At 37.5% G+C, this 27,606-nt stretch overlaps 1 protein-coding gene across 1 annotated transcript in view; it reads right to left on the minus strand.

The window, feature by feature from the left end:
* Positions 1-27,606, minus strand: part of TENM3 (teneurin transmembrane protein 3) — a 1,257,915-nt gene that overhangs the window by 940,373 nt on the left and 289,936 nt on the right. The window lies entirely within an intron of this gene.

Below are 27,606 nucleotides of genomic sequence, written 5' to 3' on the forward strand. Positions count from 1 at the left end.
CCTGCTTTCTCTCTCTCTTTTGGTTTGGCTCCTGTGCAGAGAAGGATTACTTTAGAGAGAGCTTAGTTCCAGCATAAGTGAAGAGAAAGTAAAAGGGAGTTTAACTGTATGACCTTCTAAGCCAATTCTCCTGTCCCAAATGAGCTGTGTTTTAGGGTATGGAGACAATTTGCTAGGGAGATTATGCATGAGCTACTTGTAGTCTCTTAGGGACCAAGGGGAACAAGAGAGATGCTAGATAGGACAGAATGGAACCACTGTCATGTTTTCCAAAGTGGGAAGAAGAAGGATTTCACAAATTATAGATGTCAATTTGATATAAATCATCCAAAAACTTCCATATGGTATTATTAGAGTATATTCAGTGATTTCTAAGAAATCAGAGCAATTAGTAATAGGAATCAGCACATGTTTATCCAAAATAACTATGGAGTTACTAAATGTAGAAAGTAGTCAATTTTTAAAGATTTATTTATTTTATTTTAGAGAGGGGGGTTGGGGGAAAGAGAGAGAGGGAGAGAGTGCATGAGCACGGGGTGGGCCAGAGGGAGAGAGAGAGAGAGAGAGAGAGAGAGAATCCCAAGCAGATTCCCCGCTGAACCCGACAGGGGGCTCCATCCCAGGATCCTGAGATCACAACCCGAGCCAGAAAGAAGAATCACTTAACTGACTGAGCCACTAAGTGCCCCCAAACTAGTCAATTTTTAAAAATCAAGATACCTGGGGAAGCCTTACAAAGCAATCTTGGTGACAACATGGAGGAAATGTAGGCTGGGTAACAAAATGGTGAAGGTGAACTTGTAATTGTGCAAATTACCAAACTCCAAAACAGGATTGAATGATGGTTCTGTATCCCCTTGTAAAGAGGAATCCACAGCAGATTCATGGCCTTTGTCTTCGGCTTATCAATACTTGGTTAGAAACCATAGTTAATATGCTTATTCAATTTCCCCATATTGTTAAGTCAAATTAATACATGGCCAATTCACAAATTATAGAAAAATATATCAACTTTCTGAGATTTGGGGGCTGTAACCAATGAAATAAAATCTAATTGGAATACCTATAAAATCCTCTACTTGAAGACAAGAAACCCACTCCAACACAAAACTAGACCCATCATCTATAAAGCAACAAAAAATCAACCACAGAAGCAACTGTATAGAGTAAGGCAGGGGAAACCGTTCCTAAAAATAATTTTAATAGAGTTTTGGTGGAGAAAAATTCAAAGCTAAGAGTTTTAGTCTCAATATCCTAAAACCTTGTGATCTAGAACAGAAGGTAATTTAAATTTGTGAGGTCTCTTGTATAGCACGTCTACGTGAGAAACTTGGACCAGATGGCCTTTAAGGTATATCTAAAGTCTCAGTTCTATAAATTTATAAGTAGTTCTGTCCTAAAGAATAGCTGAAATCCTTGCTATCAACTGTAGCAAATACTAATAGGATTCTGGGATGTAGAAATAGGAGCCTATTTTATAAAGCAACAGCTCTCACTGTACTGTTATTGATTATATCCTTGAGAGTTCCATGACTCCACTAAGTAAAGTGAAATGGATAATTTTGAGTCTATCTGATGTTGAAGCATTAAAGGAAATACTCCGTAGGCTAAGGAGTTTTTGAGGGAAGGCTAAGGAGCTGAGGTTTAACCTGAAGAAGCAAAGTCTGTATCCCACTTCGCAACGATAATCATGTACTCATGTACTCACAGGAAATCACATGGGTGCTGGTGAGCAGATGTTTTTTTTGTGTTAAATGAGAGCAGAACAGGAGAAAAGGATTTAGAGTAATGTGGGAGCGATTTTTTTTTTTTGGCTTCCCTATGTCCCTAAGTATCTTTGAGATAATGAAATATGTTACCAGGGAATGTTGACTAATCTACTTATCTGAAGGTTTCAAGAAAATTTGCAGGGCATTCTCTGCCAGATATAAATGCAGTCCTAGATGACCTCATGATATTTTCTACTGTATAAACATATAATAAGGTGAAAATTCAGGTAACATATGGAATCAAAAGTAGGTCCATCTTGAAAAATAACCGAGATTTGTGGGAGACTGGCTGATGATGCTGTGATCTCATTTGGTTTCTCAAAAATTTTCAGGACATTGATTGTCTAATTCTAGCATCTGAGAAATGGTTTGCTCCCCTAAAGGTCAAAACTGAGTATTTCTTTTTTACATAACTTGAAAAAAACAGGGATTATAATGATAAAATATGTCTCAGTGAACAATACATGGAGTTGCTTCTACATTTTAATTCATATAACACATTAAGAATTTTTTAAAGATCAATGTATTGAATCAGTCACTCTCCTCACATATTTGAGGAAGACGCTAGAGTGATATCACTGATTTTTTTTCTTATTATTTCACACAGTTTGAAATGTTTTCTATTTTTATAATTATTATTTGGTACAGCAATATCATAAATTACTTTCTTAGCATAATACCTGTTACACAGTACGTGTTATGCCATTTACGTAATTAATGTGATCTTAAGAGAAAATCTCAGCGCCTATGTAAAAATGTCCATTACATTTAATGCTTGGCTATTCTCTCCTGCCTTAAAAAGGACACCCAGTGGATTGGGATGCACATTTAAATTTTAGAAGCATCGTGATAAGGAACTCTTAGTAGAGAAGAGTTGTTTTTCAGTCAAAGCAGGGCTGAGATGCAGAATGTGCCTGCCAGGCATGTCTGAGAAGGCAGGGCTGTAGTCTTCCACAGGAGGGAGGGTTCCATACTTTCCTATCATCGATGCTGGCTCCCTATTATCGTGAATCCCACTTGGAAGCTTCTCATGTACTTAGGATCCACTTTAACCAAGATTGCTAGTGTTCACGGCTTGGGAATCAGTGGCCAAATTATATATATCATACATTATAACATATAAAATATAATAGTTACATTTACAGTTGCATCACATGTTACATTTTTTTGACTAACGGATCTTCCTGCTCTCCGTCTACCCTCCATTCCCGAACGATCACTCAAAATACTCTGCGTTTCTCATCTATGTGCCTTACTCTTGTCTTCTCATTTTGGGATTCCTTTCTTCCTTTCTATTTCTGTGGAAATTCTTCACAACTTTAAAGCCACACATTAAAGTATATTGCCCACCACAAAACCTTTCCTAAGCAGAATTAGTCACATCCCACCAGGCATTCCTATAACACGTCATTCTCTACATTTGCAATGTTTAAGAGCTTTGATGTTCCAGACACAGATTCTTAAATATCAAACATAGACGTCATGTTTTCCCTTCAGTTTATGCTCTGTAAATTTAACAGATGTTTATCAACTCAATAATTATGATTATTCTCTTCCAGAGTGGGGTATAGTAGATGATCAGATAAGTAATAGTAACATCCAACTCCTCACATAATTATGTCTGTGAATAACAGTGCACTTTGATTATATCTCATTGCCAAAACTATTGATGATGGGGAAAAATCCAATGAATTAGATATTAGAAGCTTTACAGGAATGATCTGAACCAATTCAACTATTTATATCTGGATATGAATATACCTAGTAGGTTTATGTAGGTATTTAACATTTTAATCCATTGGTGAATTATCAGATTTTAGACTCAAAATGTTTTAATAATCATTACAAATAATTTTTATTAAATGCTAACTATAGTCTAAATGCTTAACAGTCTTCATGATTTAACTCCATGAGGGAGAAACTATTATTATTTTCATTGTGCAGACGATGGCATGAAGGTTTAGAGATGTGATGTGCCCAGGGTCACACACTAAAGCAAGTGGCTTAGCCAAGATAAAACAAACTGTGTGATTCTAATGTCTAAATTTTAAACACCACAATCTCTTCATTGTATGTGTAAACTGAAACCTGAAGGGTTTAATATCAAAGGTTATATATATTTGTTAGTGATGGACTAAGGCTTAATTTATGTTACATGACTATAAGCCCTATGCTTTTTCCAGGGGATTCTTCACAAGGGTTGAGCTAGATTGTTTGCATTAATATCTTTTAAAGATAATGAGTAAAGCTGACTTAAATGAGCTCCTTAAAATGGTGGCTACTCTATGAAATCCAAACTATTATCAATTTCATAATGAAATTCACATATCAAAAAGCTTAGATAAGCACCCCTTGCTAAAAGAGGAGAAAGCACTTGAAAACATGAACTAAGTTATAATGAAGGTCATTTTCTTGAAAGCTTTCAAACATTCACAACAAAACAAAATTTCTAAGTCATGATTCAAAAAAAGGAAAGACATGGAGATAAAGCAAATGAGAGGGATGGCAAGATGGGTCTCATCTTCTCTAGACATTTTATGTTTTCATGTTGTTCTTATGTTTTAATTGCCCATGAGATTGTGAAAACATCTATGCCCATACATATTTTATGTCTCCTGCTATCACATCATAATAAATCATATGATATGTGTCCTTGATAGGAATGTAACCAATGTAATAAAACTACACTTATGAGTAACTTTTGGTTTGATGGAAAAAAGATGTAGTGTTTTCTACTTTAAATTGCTAGTGATATTGCAACATATTGAAATATACAAGTGAGGTTAAAAAAAGAACACTAAAAATTCTATGGTAAATATGGCATTTAATTTACCTAGTGTTGGGTGCCTGGGTGGCTCAGTTGGTTAAGCGACTGCCTTCAGCTCAGGTCATGATCCTGGAGTCCTGGGATGGAGTCCCACATCGGGCTCCCTGCTCAGCAGGGAGTCTGCTTCTCCCTCTGACCCTCTTCCCTCTCGTGCTATCTCTCATTCTCTCTCTCTCAAATAAATAAATAAAATCTTAAAAAAAAAACAGTTGGTTAATTTACCTAGTGTTTGGTACATCCTTCTTACTGCTAAAGTATTACATTTTTACCTTTAAAGAATCAGAAATATTTTTCTACAAAAACTAATGAGTAAAGAGTCTGAATATTTTAGATAGGATTGTTTTAACACATAATAATTAAAACTGTAAAGCAGAGTTTCTCAACTTCAGCACTATTGACGTTTTGGATGGATAATTTAATGTGAGGAGCTGTTTGTGAATTGTAGGATATTTAGCATCATTTCTGGTCTCTACTCGACAGATTCAGTAGCACACAAAAAACACCTACCCCAGTTGTGACAATCAAAAGTGTCTCCAGACACTGGGAATGTCTCCTGGGGCACAAATTTTCCCCTTGTTGAGATCTGCTTTAAAGTGATAGCCTACAAGATCAAATAATTGCACTTTATGTTCTCTGTCCAAAACTCTGTTAAATAATCTTCAAAGTGACTAGTTTTTTTGATATTCAAGTCTGCAGGTCAAGGGACCAAAGATTAAATTAACTTTTCCAGAGTTTCCAACTGAATGAGCATTTGTCGTCTACATTTAGGATGACATTATTTGTCAATATGCATTAATGTAAATTTATAATCCATTACAGATATAGATTTTTCTTAAATCTGAGGATGCCTAACCATCCTCATAAATACCTTCATATGCACTTATTTCTCTTAATCTTTTTTTTTAAGATTTTATTTCTTTATTTGACAGAGAGAGAGAGAGCACAAGCAGGGGGAGCAACAGAGGGAGAGGGAGAAGCAGGCTCCCCGCTGAGCAGGGATCCCGACATGGGGCTCGATCCCAGGACCCTGGGATCATGACCTGAGCTGAAGGCAGCCGCTTAACCAACTGAGCCACCCAGGCGCCCCTCTCTTAATCTTTTTAATTAGGTCAATATGACTTTCTCTTTCTCATCTAAATTGATAGACTATATAAAATATGACCTGAAGATAAGATTTGAATTAGCCAAAAAAAAAAAAAAATCACAATTTCTCTGAAAAATAAACACCTATCTTGGGGTTTCTCAAAAGTATCCTGTCTCAGGATTTCCTGCGATGCCTGTTAATAGTATGGATTATTGGTCTCCTCCTCCGGTCTACTGAGTGACACTCTCTGGAACAAGATCCAGAGTTCGGGATTTTCCAGCATTAGCTCTCTGTTCTCTGGTACCACACCAGTAAACAGCCTATCTTTGTTCACTGCAAAAGCTTGGCATCGGTTTTTATTGGGTTGCTGGGCATGGGTAGATGAACTCTCATTTGGTTCACTTACATAAGGCTACGCTTTTGTCAGGTAACATTTGAACTAAAAGTCTATTGATCTGCTTAAGCTCCCCAATGGACAGTAACGTAATTGCTTGTCTATGAAAATTTATGCAATTGACTTACATTAGACCAATAATTACCTTTTATTTAAAAATACTCATTTGAAAATTCGAAGAAACTAAGAATGCCAAGTTCCAATATTCGTAGTTTCTCTTTCCATGTCACATTTCCAATTTTAAGTTATTTCAGATAATCATGCACCAAACTCGATTTTGCTAACTATAATTTTAATGTTTATGTAAAATTTTTAAAAGACATATTTTAATGTGTGGGTGGTTCCATTTATCTCTCTTAAGTAAAAGAGCAAGATGACAATTACTGTCTCACACCAAAACCCGACAGCTTCTAGGTGGCTCTGAGGAAGAGTAAGAGATGGAGCTTTTTCCACTTTTTCATCTTTAATCCAAGTTAAGAAAAATGTATCCTTGTGTACCACAGTAATTTGTAAAAACCCAGATAGCTTACATAGTCTTTTTGCTAAGACTGGTGAAAATAATAAAAGGGAGAGAATAAATTTTAATCCAGTAAGGGCAGGCACAAAACTAAAGTCAAGAATATGGACAGACTATATAATATGACAGACTATATAATATAATATAACCTATACAGTGTTCCAATACTATTTCCCACCTGAGTCACCATACTCATTTTAGTCTTTGTTCTACAATTAAATGTATTAACTGAACATAATAAAAAATGTTAAAAAAACAAAAATAAATAAATGTCCGTTATCAATTTTTTGTTCATGTTTCCCCAGTTATTTCTTGGTTGTAGGAAACCTATCTTCAAGTAGTTTGTAAGGAAGGGTTAATGAGTATAGTATTCTCTAAGTTCCTATAATTTAAAACTGCTTTTCTATAGTCTAGAAAAAATACAGAAATTAATATTCTTGAAAGTTTGCCTTGATATAAAATCCTTTTTCATACTTTTCTTTGAATTACTTGAAAATTTTGCTCTTGAGAGGTGTGGTGCTATCTGAATATTTGTATCCTTATGAATTTGATTTTTTTTTTTTCCTGGATGTTCTGGAGATTTTTTTTTTTTTTTTCATCTTTAAAGTCTAGAATGCTAGAATATGTTTTGGAGTTGATTGATTCATGGCAGTTTTCCCAAGAATACATGGTGAGGCCTTTCAATCTAGTAGGGTTCAGGTTTCTTTAATTTCCAGGGATGTTTTCTTAGACTGTAGTTATAAATATCATCTCTGTTCCACTATTATATTTTTCTTATTCCGCTCCTTCAATTATATGTATATTGGACTTCTTTTCCTACCTTCCACTTCAGTTACTTTGTCTCTTGTGCTCTCTCTCTCTCTTTTTTTTCTTTTGTTTTTTCTTTTTTCAGCTTAATTTTATTGGTTATTTTCCTGACTACCTTTGATGTCCTTTATTAGATTCTCATTTGGATATCTCCTCCCTAAGGCCACCTAATAAATTATTCCTTATTTTTAAGATTTTTTAAAATATATTTCCTGAATTTAATCAACTTTCATTGCATTTTTTTCTATTTCTAGTTTTAATTTCTGAATTTCTGATTCCACTTTTAAAAGTTCCTCCAAATTCTTGTGTGAGGATCTTAAATTCAAGTTGAAGTGTTGTCTCTTCTGCTTTGTGGTTGCTTTTTATTAGCTGTATTATTTTGATTCACATCATCTATTTTCTCTGTATGTGTCTTGCACGGTAGTCTACTTATTTTTTTTCTTTCTTTGAATACCTGTGTATCTCGTGGCAGGGTTCCTAGTTCAAGGGCATCCTCTTCTGTCAGTTTAGTGATTGTTTGTTTTTTTTTCTTTTCATTTATGTTTCTGAGGAATCGTTCGTCCCCCTTTGAATTCTGTCATTCCCATTCTTCTGAAGGACACTACTCCTGTTCCTATTCATTTCCTGTTGTCTAAGAAGAAATACATATTCAAGGTTTGTAGTTCTGCTCTGCTGACTCTTGAGCCTCTTCTTATAACTGCTGCTGTTGTGAACTACCCCATTCCAGACCTGTGTTTACTATTTTGGCAACTAGTATTGGACTTTCTGGAGAGTGATCTCATTTGTCCTGCTTCTCTTTCCAGTTGAATCATTTAAGTGCTCCCCCGTTCTCCATATCCACTGGCTTGTAGCAATGGCAGAAGCTCTGTTGGAATTTGGTACTTACTTCTGTCTAGCTTCCCCTAATTTCTCTTCTTTTCTTTTTTCTCTTCTCTTCTTTTCTTTTCTTTTTTCTCTTCTCTTCTCTTCCCTTCTCTTCTCTTCTCTTTTTTCTTTCTTCTTTCCCTCTCTCTCTCACTCTGTTTTAAAAGAGGATTTATGGAGATCCAGGCAGCTGCTCATATCCTCCAGGGGAGCAGTGTTTCATGAGGAACTAGGATAATCCCTGAAGTCCAGGCATGGTGGCACATCTGGTGGTAAAAATGAGGGGTCTCCGGCAGGGGAAGAAACTTAAAAGCACCAATTTATTTATGCACATTGGCCCCTCCTACCAGGATTCTATTTCCCACGCTTCTTTCTAATATCAACTAGGTGGGTCAATCTTATTTCAGAAGGAAAACTAGCCCTTTTACAAAGTCTTCCTGCCCTCCTCTTCTTCCTGCAGATCTGTATTTTTTTCTCCAGTTGTCCTCTTAATTTAACACTTTATAAATCCCAAACCCACATATATACACAAAACTACATTAGTTCATCTACACTGTACCATGTCTTTAAGTGATGGCAAATAATAACAGAGACAAAATATAAACAACAACAGCATATATTTTCCTTTCTAAACCCTTTCCCTCTAAGACTGCAGCTGTACTTCATTTTGGCAGTGATGTTTAGGGGTTTAATCTGAACATAATTTCACATCCTCTGCAGTATAAGTGTCTATCTATTGTGTCTCATTTATGTTTCTCAATTCTTACTGATGAGGGAAGGAAAGCTTAACAGTATATTATGATGACTTGACTGGAGAGGAGATAGTTTTTCCCCAAAGTCATTGAAAACAGTTTGCTTCTTCTTGAATCAACATTTGTGAATTCGTCTTAAATAATGTTATTCTATGTGTAGCTACCTACTGAGTTTTTCTTTTTCTGTCATTCAAGGAGCCAGAGATTCATGAAAGACTGTTCTTGTAATCATTAATATCAATGAAGTAATTTTATGAATGCTTATTTTCTTTTGAATGAGCAACAAAGAAATGGTTTTATAAAGTAAGAAATAATCCCATATTTTTCATTATCATACTTAAAGAACTTTACATCATAGATCCTGCTTTTTATGTTTATATGTGTCAACTCTACACATAAATAAATACTAACCACTTCCCAAGAGATCAAACCTCATAATCAAATAAAAGAGCAAAAGTAAAGAAAAAGTGAAGGACAGTATTATATGATAAAATAAAAGTTTGTGGATCAGGGGGATACAAAGCTCAGACAGTCTTTCTGAATCAAACGGGACAGGATAAATTTTAAAAATTGCTCATTCTGTTTTTCCTCAAAAAGAAAGACCTAAGCAAATTTAACTTGGCAAATCACTCTTAAGAAGCGTGATGATTGCTTGCTGGAGTGGTGGGGGTTGGGAGGGATGGGGTGGCTGGTGATAGACATTGGGGAGGGTATGTGCTATGGTGAGCGCTGTGAAGTGTGTAAGACTGATGAATCACAGACCTGTACCTCTGAAACAAATAATGCAACATATGTTAAAAAAAGAAGAAGAAGAAGAAGAAGAAGAAGAAGAAGAAGAAGAAGAAGAAGAAGAAGAAGAAGAAGGAGAAGAAGATAGCAGGAAGGGAAAAATGAAGGGGGGGAAATCGGAGGGGGAGATGAACCATGACCGACTATGGACTCTGAGAAACAAACCGAGGGTTCTGGCGGGGGGAGGGGAAGGATGGGTTAGCCTGGTGATGGGTATTAAAGAGGGCACATATTGTACGTAAACAATGGATCATGGAACACTGCATGAACAACTCATGATGTAATGTATGGTGATTAAGATAACATAATAAAATTTAAAAAATAAATTAATTTAAAAAAAGTGATGATTCTGGGTCATGTCCAAAAGTCACATACTTACACTCATTCTCTAATAATTCATAAGAATTGTAGATAAATATGAAATAACCATCTGCCCATAGTTTAGTTGCTGTATAATAATTCTTAAAATTAAGTAGAGAAAATAAATTACAGTGATTTACCAGCCACATGCCCACAGAATGACCAGATAAAGTATCAACTCTAAAATAACTACACAAAGCTTAGCCATTCAGAAATTAATGGTCTTCTTTGGTTGTTGTTAAATGAAACCACTGAAAACGCTATTGCCTACAATCTCATGATAGGATATTCTGTGTCCCTAAGTCATACTTTTATAAAGGTGGTAACATGCAATTAAGTATAAGCAGGTAAATCAAGGGAATGAACGAAAAAGCCTTCGGAGATTACTCATTTTACCATTTTTGCCATCCATCAAGGGGCAGAATTCTGTCTTCTCATGTTTCTCTTTCTTAGTCTATGTTTTATAATTATTAAAACATTTTTAATTTTTTAATGTAATATGAATTTTTTTCTTTTGTAAAAAAAAAGCTATGACAAATGAAACCTTAATTTGAATTTTCCACATGAAAAATCTTTCTTTTAGAGGAGCAGAATGTTATAATATAGCCCTGAGTCAAATTAAAATTGTTCCACTACATGTACACTGTTCTATAAGCAAGGAAAAAGAATAATAACAATTACTCATTTATATTTTTCAGTTGGACAAATCAGCTCCAGGCAACCAATAAATGCTGGCTCTATAGAAAGTCATAATCAAAATGATCTATAACAGTTCTGCCAATGTGCATGTCAACACACTCTCTGTGTTCATGAACTCTTCCACAATTTAATAAGAACCCAAATTAAAGTTCCCAAATAAAACATTCCCAGAATAAACAGTAACCTGAGTTCACTAAATAATTTTGACTCTGGTTTTGAATTAATTCGAGAGTTAACGCTAAAAGGGACATGAATCATCTGAGACAGAGGTTGTCAATCTTTTTCTGTAAAGGGCCAGACTGTAAATATTATAGTCTTCACAGGGCACACTGTATCTGTTTTAAGTACTCAACTGTGAAGGTGTAGCAAACATAGCAGCCATAGGCTATCTAAGTGATAGTGTCCGTTTGTTTAGAGACAATGACACTTGAATTTCATATAATTTTCACAATTCACAAGGTATTATTCTTCCTTTAACTTTTTTTCAATCATATAAAAATGTAAAACAATTCTTAAATCATCAGCTACCAAAAAAAGAAACCAAAACAAAACAAAACAAAAAAAGAGGCGATGGGCCAGATTTGGCCCAAGGACTGGAGTTTGTTGACCCTTATCTAGGAAATTATACCAACTATTTTATGAGCATATGGTAAATATTATGTGGATAATTATGATGACAAAGAAAATGATTAACTGATGGTGACAACTAAGAAAGCGACTGGTGTGAACAGTAGAAACAATCCAGTGCATTCGCCATTTATAATACGAAGGTCAGATTTCTTGAGGTCATACTATGATTCCTTTGATAGAAATCTCTTATTTTTTATTATGGTCTTTTAATTCTCCACAGTAGTCCACACTCCTATTTTCATATCACATATAAATGGATATCATCATTCATAATTATCATCATCCATTTGCCAAGATTTTGCGACAGAAAAGTATTCTACATTTGTCATATTTGTTCCACAGGTTTTCAGTTATATTGTTTCCATTTGGTGAATTCTTTTCCACTGAAAGTTGAATACAATTTGATATTGAACATAATTAATTTTCTAAGCTACCATTGTCTCTAATATACATACTGAAGGCAGAACTATTGGTATCTACCTGTGATTGCGCCTGAAATTCCCCCAAGTAATAATACCTTCCCCACCCTAATTCAAATGCAATCAAACTATAAACTAAGTGAGAACTTGGTATTGTATGTCTAGCTACACCATTCCCCAGCGGCTGTACTCTGTTGGTAGTTGATTTGAGCTGCAAAAGTCACTAGTAAGGAAGTGGTCTTAATGATGGGGTGAACATTTAGATCACTTTGCAGTAGTGACCAGACCAGTTTTGATGCTATGAAGAAAGACAGAAATTTTTGTCCCTCCCCACTCCTCACCCAGGAACTGGGGAAGCTGGACTTCAGCTGATGTGAAACTCGAAGCTCTATCTTTAGTTGGCATAAAACAGAGCTGATCTGGTTACCTAAGGCAAAATAGTCATCCCAAATCAACTGCTACTATGTTGGAGTCTCAAACCATCCAATTTGGCATCACGTGGAACTTTTCTAATGGAGAGAGGCATTAGTGGAAATGCATTAAACACCAACCACCCCTAAAAACAGTTTGGGGTGGGGGCACCTGGGTGGCTCAGTCGTTAAGCGTCTGCCTTCGGCTCGGGTCATGATCCCAGGGTCCTGGGATCGAGCCCCGCATCAGGCTCCCTGCTCCACGGGAAGCCTGCTTCTCCCTCTCCCACTCCCCCTGCTTGTGTTCCTGCTCTCACTATCTCTCTCTCTGTCAAATAAATAAATAAAATCTTAAAAAAAAGAAAAAACAGTTTGGGGTGTGGAGGGGAAAAGTGGGAGGAAGTCCAGGTGGCAGTATCGTAGCCAATGGGGTTTATCGGAGGCACGATTATTGCTAATTAAATGAATATATGTACACTCTAGACCCTTTGCACCATTCACGTAATCATTCATGTGTTTATCATGTACTCTTACCTGCTTGGCAGTGAGGAAGAGACGGTCTAGGACCATGACGTCAACGTCTACGACTACCAATCTCAACTCCCTCTGTAGGAAATACCCCCCATTAGACCAGAAGATGTTCACTTTTCACATCACTACAAAATAACCTGGGAGGCATTTTCAACTGCTCTCACAGGATTGTGAGATAAAGTGCATAGTGAGCCCTGATACTAACTGGAGGGGCCTGTGTCCCTCAGGTGTGCTGGTAAACAAGAATTTCTCATGAGAGCTTATCATCCAATGACCCCAAGTAGATTAACGAAGTGGCCACTGAAACTTGTCTACTACCAATGAAAAGGAAGATACTAGAGTGAAGAATCACGATATCCTAGAAATATTCTCTTGAACTGATATTTAAGATGATGAGTGACATATTCCAAATGTCAAAATATATTGGACAATTGCATTCATGCTTTAAATTTAAACCCTATGTGCCAGAGAGTCTACTAGGCATTTTAAAGTAGATTACCTCTAATCTTTCCCAAATATAGAAATATAATATATATACCCCATGCTTAGGAATACTTGACAGTAAGTGGCATGTAATTGAAAACATTTTAGTAAATCATACATAGACTGTGAGGATTTTTTCAAGTATAATTGTGAGTGAGGGGTATAATAAAATCATTATAATATGGTTCTGGTATTTAAAAAAACAACTTTTAGATGTGATCTTAGAATGCCATATACATTTTTATTTATTTATTTATTTTTTTAAAGATTTTATTTATTTGAGAGGGAGAGAATGAGAGATAGAGAGCACGAGAGGGAAGAGGGTCAGAGGGAGAAGCAGACTCCCTGCTGAGCAGGAGGCCTGATGTGGGACTCGATCCCGGGACTCCAGGATCATGACCTGAGCTGAAGGCAGTCGCTTAACCAACTGACCCACCCAGGCACCCGCCATATACATTTTTAGATGTTGAACTCCTTGGTAGTGACTAGGAAGCCCCACCTCCTCCTTTGAAGCTATAAAATGACTTCTGGAATTGGACTGATTAAAATTTTTAGGTCACACATCTCACTATCATAACCTTAATGGATCCAACTTAGGAGAAATTAAATTACAAATAATATATACTTACAAAGGTATAAAATTAATTCTGTGTTAATAGTGGGAAATTATCCAATTGAGGTCTATCAAATTCAACATAGATATACCTAAGTGACTAGATTAGTACAAATAAAGGGAATTAGGGACAATATTTAGAAATTTTATTAGCAATTTAAAAATAATAGAATGGTGAGTGAAAACTGTCATGTATTAAGAGGAATAATTGTGGCATATTTAATTGCTAAATTATCTTTAATCTTAGTTGTGGGATACTTTTTTGATCCTGGAATTAATTACAATAGGTTTTTAAATCTATAGGTGGAGATTCTGTTGTTGTTGGAGGAAGCGGAGATCTTCTGTTGGTGACTTTTGGTTTTACTGGGTTATGGTCAGAAAATATTATCTGTAAATCTCTATGTTTTGAAATTTGTAAAAGTTTGTTTTGATCAGTTCGTGAGTAGTTTCACATTTTTTCATGGACTAAGAAAACAAAAAACTAAAAATAACACATAGATTCTCTGTAGGCAGCAAGCTGTGTTTTAAGAATCTTTAAGACCAGTGAGGGCCTAGAGCCAGACCAGCCGGATTAAATCCTCCTTTAAAACTCCTCTTTTGGGGGCGGCAGGGTGGGTCAGTTGGTTAAGCGACTGCCTTCGGCTCAGGTCATGATCCTGGAGTCTCATCAGCTCAGGTCATGATCCTGGAGTCCCAGGATAGAGTCCTGCATCGGGCTCCCTGCTGAGCAGGGAGTCTGCTTCTCCCTCTGACCTCCCCTCTCTCATGGTCTTTCTCTCTCACATAAGTAAATAAATACCATCTTTAAAAAAATTAAAAAACAAAAACAAAAAACTTCTCTCTGCCAGGGAGCCCTGAGCAAGCTACCTGTTGGTGCCTCAGTTTCCTTATCTGTAAAATGTTGTTATAAGAATTACATGAATTAATTATGTCCAACTCTGGAACAGTACCTGGCACATAGTAAGCATGATGTCATTGTTTATTAAATATCTAGCATTTTAGCCATCTACTGTCTATTCATATGCATATACACACAGGTATCTGCTGATTGTATTATTCAGATTCTTGTTTTTTTCACTCTACTTAATTATAATTCTTTCAGAATTTTGCTAATCAATTCTCTATTATCATTAGGTGTTACCCAAATGTATTTCTGTGAGTTTTTGTATTATGTATTCACAGCTACATTGCAGGGTACGAAAAAGTTTATAATTCTTCATTTTCCTATGAACACAAAGTTTCCTACTTCCTTCTACAATACCTCTTTTATTCTGTTTAATGGGTAGAGCCTGAAATTCCACTTTAGATGGTATGAGTAAGGCAACCCCAACTTTTGTTTTTATTCTACATTTACCAGGCACATCTTATTTATGATTGTATTTCCAAACATTAAAAGAATACATTTTAGCTATGCTCTTTATAAGCAGTTGGATTTTGTCTTTCATCCCAGTCTGAAAGTCTTTGGCTCTCTACCGGAATGTTAAGACTCCATTTACGGTTACATGGTCGATTTAATTCCATTCCTCCCTTGAACAAACTATTAACTAATATTATACATTGCTTAGTTGTTTTTTTTTTTTTTTAATTTTCCTTATTCTTACATCTGCCTGCTTAATCACCTTTCTTCTAAGTCAGCTTGTATTCTCCATTCACCTCCCCCAAGAAACGAGAATTCTGCCAGGCGACTCTCTATGCGGTGGACTTTATGTGGTTAAACTGTACTTCAGATACTTAAGAGCTGCTGCTAGAAGACTTTGGATCAAAGAATGAAAACAAGAGAAAACAATTTTTGTAAGTTATGAGCGTCTTTTTAACAAGGGAGAAAACTGTTATTGATTTTTTTAATGTTTTTTTTTCCTAAAATAGAAATTTGGTAGAAAACACAGTTGGTTTAGAAAACAAAAAAAAAGAAAAAAAGAAAAATTACTTCTTTAGGAGTGGAATTCCAGAGAGTGGTGAACATTTTTTTAACAACCCCTAAAAACAAGAGGAAACAGAACCGCGTGTCCCTAAACGCAATCTGTCTGAGACCATAGCTAGGTGCTGGCTTTTAGTGACCTTTTCTGACTAATGCCACCAGACGAAAGCAGGCTGGCTGTTGAATATTTACAAGCCTGCACTTAGCTCAAAGTTGGGCCTTTGCAAAAACTGCAGCGACTCTTTTACTTATTAATCTATTCTGTTTTGTAAAGCGCAATTATCCAGCAAACATATCATCTTAACACAGCTTCAAAAGCTAATTAGTACAGGCCCTCGGAAAACCTCATTTTGGTTCTTCCAATCAGTCTGCATGTGTGCCGTTCGGCTCAAAGTTCCCAGGCTGAGGAAATGGAAACCGTTCCAAAGTTCATGAACGACTCTGATCTGCATTCCCTCCTCACACTGTCTGTAGACTGTGTGATTTTAAAATTAAATACATTTACAAAGTTAAGTACATTCGTGGTTAGAGATCCCTGTTAAGCTAGGGAGTCTCTTCCCTCCCTCCCTCAAAAGATGTACAAATCTTTAAAATGTCCTCATACTGCTGGCCCTTCTGTTCTTTCGCCACTATCTGTCCCCCACAGGAGCTCATTGGGAGGTAAGTGAATGCAAAAGATTCTCATTAGGCATTTTTATTCAAGTCCATCTAGTGCCACATTCCGGAGGCCACTTGAGAAGTAAGCTGGGGAGCAGGATAAAAACAGTAGCCAGTTGTTGGGGGTGTAGTTTGTCATTGCTCCACAGACAAAAGGCAGACTGTCACAATAAATGGCATTTATTCCTTTCATATTTGTGGCTTAGGGCTGGAGAAGGGGAGGTGTCACTGGTTGTAATTGTAGAACACATAAATAGTAACAGTAGCTTGCAAATCATAGATCAAAGGAAACAGACGGAGTTGGCAGCGATGAAGGCAGGAAAACAGATGCTTCCAGCACAAGCTAATTTACTACCCTTTTAAAAAATATGTTCTCGGGGCGCCTGGGTGGCTCAGTCGTTGAGCGTCTGCCTTCGGCTCGGGTCATGATCCCGGGGTCCTGGGTTCGAGCCCCATATCGGGCTCCTTGCTCGGCGGGAGGCCTGCTTCTCCCTCTCTCCCTCTCTGAGCTTGTGTTCCCTCTCTCGCTGTGTCTCTCTCTGTCAAATAAATAAAATCTTAAAAAAAAATAAAATAAAAATAAAAAATATGTTCTCCTTCCTAACAGTAGAAGTGGAATGATTTTGTTTGCCTTTGCAGCTGCAGGTAAGGAGGATGAAACTTCCACATCATAGGTCTGATGAACTATTTTAGGTGCCTAAGTGTGTGTAGATGATTTTTCATTTGAAGGGTGTTTGATAAATCCACAGTCACTACTTTTACTAACGAGATGTAAGTGGTAACCTTTTTGCTTACTCTGAGCATTACTGTGCTGAGCGCACTGGTTTGTTAAAGCCTATAGCGAGGCACTCATGAGGTCTTTCAGATTATATTTCTCAGAGACAAAGAGGGATCTTCGGATCTGGGAATTCCTAGCTGGTATGACACCTGGCCAATCTGACCTCATCAGAGGTAAGACACCTAGCACCCTGAAGATTACAGCCTTGAATTACACCTTCTCTATTGGACTCCCCCAAACATGAAAAATATGACAGAGTGCAAGACTAAAATTGAGCCCATGTATGATAGAGAGACCATGGGCAACCTTCCCTATCCCTTCAACCTATGGCAACTCAATGGGAGAATTCCCGTAGGATGATAGAGGCCGAGAAACTCTCCCCATGTTATTACAATGTTGAAAGGTTTCTCATTTACTGCTGGTGAAAAGTGTCTATTGTGGCTTCTAATATAAACCTGTGAAACCACATGGGTGTAAAGCAATTTTTTTTCCCAACTTTTCAAAAACCGGGTGACAATGCTAAGTTCGCTGTTTTAGCTTTGGGTGTGAAGTATTTCACCCTATTTGTGATGGCAGGTTTACATCTGTGCTGCAACCTATTCTTACAACAACATAATTGGAACTAGACTTCACACATGGACAGGCTTTCTCTTTGTGGATTGTGTGCAACCTCTCCAAACACAGAACATGGTAAGCTACACGTGGATCACACTTCAGGAGAGGACTTTGAGCAGGCCACGTGGGTTGTGTGGTGGTCGGTTAGCACTTTTCTAAAAGAAGGTGAACTTTCTTTAATAGAGAAAGTGGACAATACCCAGAGCACGGAGAGAGAGAGAGAGAGAGAAAGTTGGCAGTCAGGACGATAACCGTGGGATGCCCTTGACAAGGACGAGAACCTGGATTTTACTGGGAAGACATCTTGGCCATCAGCATTTGAGTCATCAGGTTGCAAACTTTGCTGGTGGTGAGCACCAACATTTGCTTTTGGACAGCAGTTTTGACAGTTGCCTTGCTCTCAGCAAACTGCCACCATTGTTCGTTCTGCTTCGATGCCACTTGACTGTCGCAGCCTGTCATGAGGCACGAAAGCTCTCAACCTCACCCTGCCCGACAGGGTTTAATCATTCCTATTACTCCTGTTGCCTGCACGGGCCACCCTGATGCACAGCGTGCAATTCTACCCTCCCCACTGCGCTTGTTTCAGAGGTGTCCACTGGATTTTTAGCCACAGAGTGATAAGCTACATTATTCTGATGAAATAAAAAAATCAGAGAGATTTATTTATTTATTTTTTTGTTAAAGCAATAATGCTGAGATGGATCAGTTATGACTTGAACCAAGATGGGAAGGAGGCAGCTTTTTCCTCCCTCTTCAAACTGTGGCTACTTGTCTCCTTACTTGTGCTGTGGAGAAGGGGAGCGGTAACACCTCTATTCCACGAGGACATCACATCAGAAGAGAATTGGTTATTTCTTGATTACAGGGCGCATTTGGGAAAAGACATTAGCAGTGTTGCCCCAACTCACCCTTTGTTTGGGATAGTCTTACATCCGCGTACTTGCTCTTCGGATCTGTGAAATAAGGAGAGTCCCACGCCCCTGGTCAGGGACCAACTCCTCTGGCACGGAGATGCTCACGGAGGAGTAGTTAGATATTGGGCATGTCATCACCTATTTCCCAGGAAAGGTCTCTCCACTGGAGCTGGTGAGGTGACAGACACCAGGGATTACAACCGGTCTGCTTTTCGCTCATTAAGGGACTGTGATCAGGGGCGATGTGCTTTCTCCACAAGGAAGAGAAATCCAAACAGTCTTGTCTGCACTACTAGTATTGAACTCATCAAGAAGATCCAACAAACCTTGCTTGCTATTTATCCTCACAATGATCCACAAAGGATGAGTAGGGCAGAGAGAGACATCACTAAGGGGTGCAGTGACAGAATTGTATGCATTGAGGTCACTTGGCCATGTGTTCATGGATCTCTTTTGGACCACTTGTTTGGGTTAAAATTTGCCCAATTTTGGCCAAATAAGCTGACTTAAGATAATAAATATAACTAATTGGTCTGATTTCTGAAAGGCCACTTCAACTTGTTATGTTCAGATTCAAACCAGCTAGCACAGAGTATACTCAACTTATTTTTTTTAAACGGGCTGACTCAAACTTCTTAGCATTCAAGGGTATGATGGATTTATGACTAGAACAATCTGAGTTCTTTCTCTACAATCATGTTATGCTGGAAAATATTTTTTTTCATTTATATTTTATTGAGTAAAAACAGAGTAAGACTATAAAAAAGGAAACCATTTTCATGAAACTAATACCTTTAAAAGTGTAAAAAGAACACAATTAAAAAATAATGAACTGAACGCTCTACGAATAACTGAACTGTGAAAACTAGGTATAAGATTAGGAGGATTTTTTTCCCCCTTTTAATTAGCATCAGTATAAAAAGCATTAAAAAAACAACTGGTGTCTGAGATGTGTGGACGACCAAGGACATCATTGCCCTAATTTACTGGCATCTTAGTGAGAGAATTGTCCAAACAACTGTCACTGAGCTGAACCTGAAATCTGAAGCAGGAGAAACTGGGAAGCGCTCACTGGCAACCAAGAAATACCCTGGTTTGCACTTGCGAGCTGACTGTCTAAAATCTAACAAAACCGGTGACCTTGATAATGCCTCTGGAAAGGTAACAACAACCAAGGGTAGAGAGTAGCCTGTTGGCCCATACAATTATTTTAGTTTTCTGGGGCTTGCAGGTTAGATTAATTAAGGGTCTTGACTAATAACGGAATACAAATGTCAGACATGGATTGTTATGGGACCATTAGAAAGTCTTTGGGATTCGTGGATGGCTCCAGTCGGTTGGGTGTCCAATTCTTGACCTCAGCTCAGGTCTTGATCTCAGGGTCGTGAGTTTAAGCCCAGTGTGGAGCCTACTCAAAACAAAACAAAACAAAACAGGGGCGCCCGGGTGGCTCAGTTGGTTAAGCGTCTGCCTTCGGCTCAGGTCATGAGCCCAGGGTCCTGGGATCGAGCCCCGCATCGGGCTCCCTGCTCGGCGGGAAGCCTGCTTCTCCCTCTGACCCTCTGCCTGCCACTCCTCCTGCTTGTGCTCGCTCTCTCTCTCTCTGACAAATAAATAAATTAAAAAACAGAACAAAAACAGAACACAACTCCTTAAAACTGTCCGGTTCTTAAATAAAAATCATGACCACAGTCCTGTTCGCCTGCCACCCGTCGCCCTCCAGGATTCAGTGCCGCCTACCATTTCTACTTTGCTCTAACCACCTCCCAACCACAATCCTCATGTTCCACCAGATTGGCTTAGTCATTATTTATTAAATAAGTTTGGTGAATTCACATGGTAATTCCTTTGTTAATGCCGTTTCCTCTTGGAATGCCCTTCCCTTCTTCACCATTTGAAATGGTATCCATCTTCCGAAGGCAGATTTCACAATTTATCCATGAAAGATTTTCTCATTTCTCCACCCAAATCTCTCTCTCCCTATTGAACTTTCAACGCATGCTATCCACACTTTTACAAAAACAGGTTACTTTGCATCGGTCTTTATCTATTGTATTATAAGCAACTTGAGAAAGCAAGATTGTGTGATTTTATATATATGAACATGTGTGTAATAATATATATGTAATATATATAATATATATGATAAATATATATATACACATATACATATGCAAATCACTAGGAATATAGAACACAATCCGGGAAGTAATAGCATTCAATAAATGATGAATTGTTATCATCTCTTCCTTTTTTGTTAAAATTAGCACAGATAACTTCAATGTTGCTTTTGTCAAATATGCTATTGTGATTGTTGGTCTTGTTACTAGACTGAAGATTTGTGATTAGTAAACTGATTTATAGCTTGAAAGGTAGCTTAATATCTGCCAATATAACTACATCTGTAAAAAGTGTTTTACAAGGAACAACTTGGGGGCGCCTGGGTGGCTCAGTAAGTTAAGCATCTGCCTTCGGTTCAGGTCATGATCCCAGGGTCCTGGGATCAAGCCCCACATCGGGCTCCGGAGCCTGCCTTTCCCTCTCCCTCTGCTGTTCTCCCTGCTTGTACTCTCTCTCTCTGGCTCTCTCTCTCTCTCTAAAAAAAAAAAACCTTACAAGGAACATATTTGGTCGGTTTCATATGGTTGCTTCCTTTCCCCACACTGTTTCGCTACATAAATGAATCAAGCCTCATAAACCCCCACATTCCATTAACTGAAGAACTTTCCCCAACATCATCTGCTGACTGAGGAATCCCGGTCATCATTTTGATGAGCACATACTTAACAGAGTGTCTCCTCCGTACCTAACCTAGTACTGTGTGTTGGGATGACTTGCAAAGAAGTCTCAAAGCCTCTCTGCCATCTGCTTGTTCAAAGTCAAAAACAAACAAAACTACGTGCAAATAAAAAAAAAACCAGCTCCTCCAACATTCTTTCGGGACCAAAAATTTTGTCATATGCCACTAATATGGTGCGCGGTATCATTTCCACAGAATCTCTTTGCTGCCGATTGCAAAGAAGTTGGTTTGAGTAATCCGCCAGCTGTCGAAATGTGAGGACAATGGCACAAGCCCAAGCACCAACCTGTACAAATATTTTTATATCTGAACTCAGATAAATCCATCTTTTTTTTTTTTCATTTTTGTAAAACAACTGTGGGTATTATCCAAAAATAGCTGACTGTTAACTAGACAACTAGCCAGATCTATGATGCTCCACGCGGACTCGGGGTGTTGCCTCACCATCTGTGCAGCCCGCTGCCTGTCTGTTTTGAATTATGGAGTGCTGGGAAGGGGGTCCAAGAGATAAGAATTCAGTGGCATAGGTTGTCTCTGCGCTCGCTTTCATAGGGGAGATATTTTTCTCTTTTATGCTAGAGGATTCCAACCCACCTCTTCTCTTTCAACGTATTTCTGTGTGAACAACACCTGACCTCGAGTTCGCGGGAGTACCAGGTGCAGCTCTGATTACCTTCAGGTGTCCTAATGCTATTTGTACACAAGTATTTTCATTCCTTCCTGTCCTTTGTGTCTTATTTTTTTTTAACACCTGAAAACTTGGGGATTTTTAAATTTCCTTTAAACAAACAGTATCACACTTATTAAGCAGGAAAAATGCATCTGCAGAAGAATCATGATCACATACTTCCCCATAACCTGTTAGCTTTCAGCCATGAACTGTAAATCTCCATCATGTGAGTGGAGAAGGTAAAGGCTTTAAACTCTTTCCAGCTGATGGAATAAGTCTTGTCCGTTATTAAACTGCCACTGAGCTATTTTTAGTGTCTTATTTTTTTCGGTACTTTTTTTTTCTTGGTTATATCGTATGCCATGATTTGAAAGATAGGATTTTTTTTTTCTGTTTTAGAAGCAGAAATAGAAATTTCTAGCAACTGTTGACCTTAGGTTTTCATAATTTTGCTTTCTGTTCTGTGCTGACTATGCAGCAGGGGTTTGCGTAAATAAAGCTGGGGTATGTTGTTAATAATTCTCACCCCAAAAGCTAAAATGATACCATGGTAGTGCAAGATAGGAAGGATTCCTTTCCTTACTTTGGTCTTGATTGATATGTACATTGCACTTTAAATCCAAATGCAGTGACAAGGAACCTGGCCAACTTACACGATGAGTGACCTTGTCAGAAATGAGGACTCCTTTCCAGAAAGAGGTGTCCTTTCCACTGAGCGGCTGTGGTGGAGTGAACCAAAGATGGGGACAGCCCTGAGGTTGTCAATATCAGAAGTAACTGTCCATACGGGAGAGAGATTAGGAATAGGAGTCTGGGCTGCTGCTTTTTAAGTCAAAAACCTTAGAAACAGCAACTCTGGGGAAGAAAATTGAAACAAAAAGCAGGGAAGTCGTGTTAGGAAATAAGATAGGGGTCAAGTGGATGAATTATTATGAAAAACATGTTAAGCATACCTGGTAGAAACGGATGGGCTCAGGCATGGGCAAAAACACTTTGATATTGCTTCTGCGTCTTCTTTCTTTTATCTGCCCTTGATTTAGAGGGGAGTATTTGTTTTTCCCCCAGATAATCAAAACTCCCAACCCTACTCCAATGCACAAACAAGGTGTGACACCAGTTCATCGAAATGGACTACAAGTAAACATGAGTGAAGGTAAGCAATGCTCCTGCTCTGTGGCTAGAATCATGGGGTCCTTTTCGTTAAACTGACTGTTGGTTCTGCACGTGATGAATTCAGGGCTCATGCCTGTTAATTCACGACTTACTTCTGCTGTTGCACTTCTGAAAATGTGTAAAGGTTCTAGAGCTGGAAAAAGGGTATATAGCAACATGAGAGGAGAAAGTTCCTAGAATGGTCACCGGGAGGAATTTAAGAGTCTTGGATTGCTGACTGGGCAATTGAGCTTGGTTTTGGTTTTGTTTTTGTTTTCTTTAGAAGGCTTTAGTAAGGGCTAAATTTAACTAAAAAACAAAACAAAACTAAACAAAAAACCACCAAAACCCAACATTCTGACTTTAACTTCAGCAGGAGACAATATGGTTCACTGGAAATAATTCTGGCTTTCAAATCTTAGTCTTGGGTTAAAAGACTGTATCCATTGCTTACTTAATGAGGAAGCCTATGAACTTGTGTCTCAGTTTCTAAATTAACGCTAATCCTGCAATGTTATTGTAAACATTAATGAGGCAGTGATGCAGAGTCCCCAACGTTGAGCCTCTTACAAAATAAGCACAAAGAATTTATCCTAATAAACATAAATCTATAGGAAGCAGTTTTGACCATCCTACTGAGTGGTATGGCTGGCTGAAACGTACATTTGGTGCCTGTTTGAATAAGTTTGTAGACCCGATGACAACCAACTAGTGAGATGATTATATTCACAAATTATTATTTCCTAAAATATCTTAAAATAATTAAGTCTGTGTAGAAGTAGATTTAGCCTAAGTCAAGGACATGACAGTACAAAAACTAAAACACAGTAATTGATTACCTTTTTCTTAAAATACATGGGTATTCTTCATTTATACTTGTTGTGAGCTAATGGCATAATTTTAGAACACTATCCTCTAAAGATAACTCTCTGGATGGCTGTTATGCTTTTTAAAAGCCACCCATTATATGAGTTGCCCAAAACTGACCCAACTAACCTTGGAGAAGGACTGAAAGAAAGTTGTGGTCTCCCATATCAAGAATTATAAAGTAAAATCCTACTGAGATGGATCTCCAGAAAAGGATCAGCTGAAGCCACTGAGTAGAAAAGTCAGTCTTGCCCAATTCAGTTAGAACAGAAACAAACAAACATACAAAAAAAATGGGTTTTATTTAACCATTGTGATAGACCTATGAACCTAATATAAGTTATAAAGTGGGTGAGACTATACAGTACTGGAGATAAAATTTTCTTTGGCTTTTCCCACCTCTTTCCTCATTTAAGACACATACTAGGCACCAAATAAGACATGGTCCATCCTTGCCTGAAGAACTCATAATTCTGTTCCCTTTCTTAGGGTTCTTCTACCCGCAACCATGTCGAAAGAGTGCTTTCAAGCCACCTTCTAGTACCTAAGGGCCTGCCAACCAATACCTTGCCCACATTTCATGCTGGACATTTTCTTGTCTCCTATCTATTACAACATTCCTTTCTTGTGTCTCATTTCCTCTCTGCTTTCTGTCATGGACTAAAGCAAATATAGATAAACAATCTACTAGTTTATCAAATGGATAGATTAAGGGATTCATAACTGATAACTGGATTCTCTATCATTGCTTTGGAAGGGATTTTATTTTAATAAAAGACTGAGACACAAACACTAATCCAGAGGAGTAAATATTAATGATCCGAGTGTTTCTGGAACCCTTCAAAAATACTTTATATTTGATCTATATATTAAGCTATCTCTGGTTATCACAGTTACAGAAAGAGATCCAATTTGATGATAAAATGTACTAATTTAAAGGAAATCTTGAGACAAAAGTAACTGTCTCAGGTTGTAATATATAACATTCATCTTGCGATATTCACAAAAGAAGTCGAACTTGCTAACCCCTCAACCATTATAAATGTATACAATATTAGCAATAGGAGCACAAAATATAATGACTTTAAAAGGAAGTGGTCTTTTGAAACACTACTCTGCAGATGAAAAGCAAGCAGACTTTCTCTTTATTTCAATCACATACGCACCCTCAAACATTTTTCTTTTGAATGGGCAGAAATGAGTTTTCTTTTAAAAAAAAAAGCAGTATTTCAAACAGTGTGTTTTCTTGTGATAAGAGATCTGTTTTAATGTCTTTATAAAAGAGGACCTTCAAAATGGTATGTTAAGGGGGAAAGCGTTAGGATTACAAATCACACTGATTTTAAAAGGACCCCAGATTCTGTAGAATTGCTCCACCCCTTGCCAAGTTCTTTCAGAGAGATGCACTTTTTTTTCTGGAAGATTTATGTTAGAGTTATTTGTTAGTAAGCACTGCTTTGTAAAGGAAAAAAAAAAAAAGCCAAAAATGACCCCTCTTAAAATTTCTCAAAACTTAGCTCCCACCATTTGTCATGGTGGGAATCATTGGGGGAAATGTCAAAATAATGTATCATCTTCCTAGGAATCATCTCTGTAAAAATATTGTGTGGAGAGTAACAAATTATGAAGCCAACTTTACTATATCGTCTTGCTATATTCCATCCCTCCCTTAAATAAATGCTTCCTTTTAGCTTCTTAATTTTACCACATTACAATATAGTCTCTAACATAGAATTTAATATAGTCAATATATTTCTTATTTTGCAAAATTATTTGAAAAATAATTTAGAATTATTCTACAAAGTTCTAGATTTAAATTACAGTGTAATAATTTATGCATGGTGTTTGCAGTGACACCTGGCCCTTGGCCTCTTGTCTAACAATACACTAGACAAGAATTATTACTCCATAATTCACACCCTGTCATGTCTTATTGCTTAATTAAAGCACAACTTTCCTCTACATGACAAGCAATTGGACTGTTAACATTATAGATGATTATCCAACCTAGCATATTTTATTTTTACAACTTACTCTTTTTATGTACACATGATGCTCATTTCAGGTACATCTACTTCTGAAAATATGAAAAATCTGTTTCTTTACTTACTTTCTGGCTACCGTACAAATTGCCACTTGCAAAAACATGGGCAAAATATTGTATGTTAGAAATTAGTAATTTAGGTGTTGAAGTAACAGTCCAATATCTATAAAGCAAATTGATATATGAATTTGGGGGCCTCTGAGCATAACAGTTTCTTTTCTCTGTTCTATTATTGATCAAGTAAACACTAAGGATGCTGCTTATGTGCCCGTACTTGTAAAATAAATTTAAATAAATAAATGTGTAGGCTCTATATAAGAAAACCTTAAAACTCTTCTGAAGAACTCAGACAGAGCAAGCAAATGATAAAACCTAGCATACACGAGTAAGAAAAGTGCATAGCACAAAGGTATTGATTTTTCACAAATGTATCTATGAATTTAACAATGATTCAATAAAAATTTAAAAATCAACATTTTTTATTTTTTTAAAGATTTTTATTTATTTATTGAGAGAGAGAGAGAATGGTAGAGAGAGAGCATGAGAGGGAAGGAGGTCAGAGGGAGAGGCAGACTCCCCGCCGAGCAGGGAACCCCATGCGGGACTCGATCCCGGGACTCCAGGATCATGACCTGAGCCGAAGGAAGTCGCTTAACCAACTGAGCCACCCAAGCGCCCTAAAAATCAACATTTTTTAATATGACAAAGTGATATTAAAGTTTTTGGGTTAAAAACCTTCTGCCTATAGCTACCATGTAATTTTTTTTGGTTCCTATTTATAGCAAAATTCCTTCCAAGTGGTCTGTGGAGATAACTTCCAATTTCTCTTCTCTCATTCTTTTGAGCCAACTTCAGTTAGATTTTCTCTCTCACCACACCACCAATGACCCAACATTGCGAATCCCATCTGAGCTTCATGTTCATTGATGTGAGGACAGCCTTTACAAATGGCTTCCCCTGGACTTCCAGGAAACCATCCTTTTCTGGTTCCCTCCCCCTTCACTGACTACACCTCAGAATCTTGACTTCTAAACATTGGGGTGCCCATGTCTAAGTCTTTGATGCTCCTTTCTGCTTCTACCCATGACTGCTCCCTCAGTGACTTCCCCCAGTCTGGTGACTTCAGTACCTTCTTTATGCTGGAAATTTCTAAAGTCCTATTTCTAACCAAGACCTAAAGAACAGATTCTTGTATTAATGCTGTTTTCCTGGCATTTCCAACTGGACACTTAATAGGCAT

The sequence above is a fragment of the Zalophus californianus genome, chromosome 2, assembly GCF_009762305.2.
Source record: "Zalophus californianus isolate mZalCal1 chromosome 2, mZalCal1.pri.v2, whole genome shotgun sequence".
Lineage (NCBI taxonomy): Eukaryota > Metazoa > Chordata > Mammalia > Carnivora > Otariidae > Zalophus > Zalophus californianus.